Source organism: Eurypyga helias, unplaced genomic scaffold, assembly GCF_000690775.1.
Source record: "Eurypyga helias isolate BGI_N326 unplaced genomic scaffold, ASM69077v1 scaffold32608, whole genome shotgun sequence".
NCBI lineage: Eukaryota > Metazoa > Chordata > Aves > Eurypygiformes > Eurypygidae > Eurypyga > Eurypyga helias.
In genome coordinates this window covers 16,669-17,293 of record NW_010268141.1, presented here as the reverse complement: position 1 = coordinate 17,293, position 625 = coordinate 16,669, and positions in this window count along the sequence as shown.

Here is a 625-nt window from a genome sequence, read left to right as displayed (position 1 = left end):
AATTTTTCCTGGAGACACAGTGCCGAGGGAAGCACAACAGAGGAAGGAGGCACAGCAGCTAGACATTTTGAAGGAGAATTACCTACAGCCTCTCAGCACCGGCTCATTTGCAGCGCTCGGCTGCTTCTCTCCTCATGCGGCACAAACGGGTATCTGAGGGACCTTCTCTGCCAGATTCCCATCGCCAGCTCTTCAGGGATTGCTTTATAGACGTTCCCTTTCTAAAGTAGATCGGAAAGCGAATGTATGTGATTAAAGATCAGGCTGGGAGGTATTAGCGTCCATCTTCTGTGACACACAAACAGAAAATAAGCCAGCCATATGCTCTGCCTCATTTGTTTTGGACTAGTGCTCCGAATGGAATCTCTAATAAATCATTCACTGCTTACCCACCCCCACACTGCCTTCCGCTTCTATCCTGTTATGTCCGTATCACCCACATTTGAAAGGAGACCAATACAAGAAAGGATTAAATCCGCAATTTACATTTGCGACTTACAGCTCAATTATTTTAGACAGATATGGAAACAATCCTGGTTGTCCACCTACATTTTTCTTGCTGAAGAAAGGCGGGCATGCCAAGCACGTGCTGACAGCTCGCTGCTCTCCGGAGGCTTCCCTACTC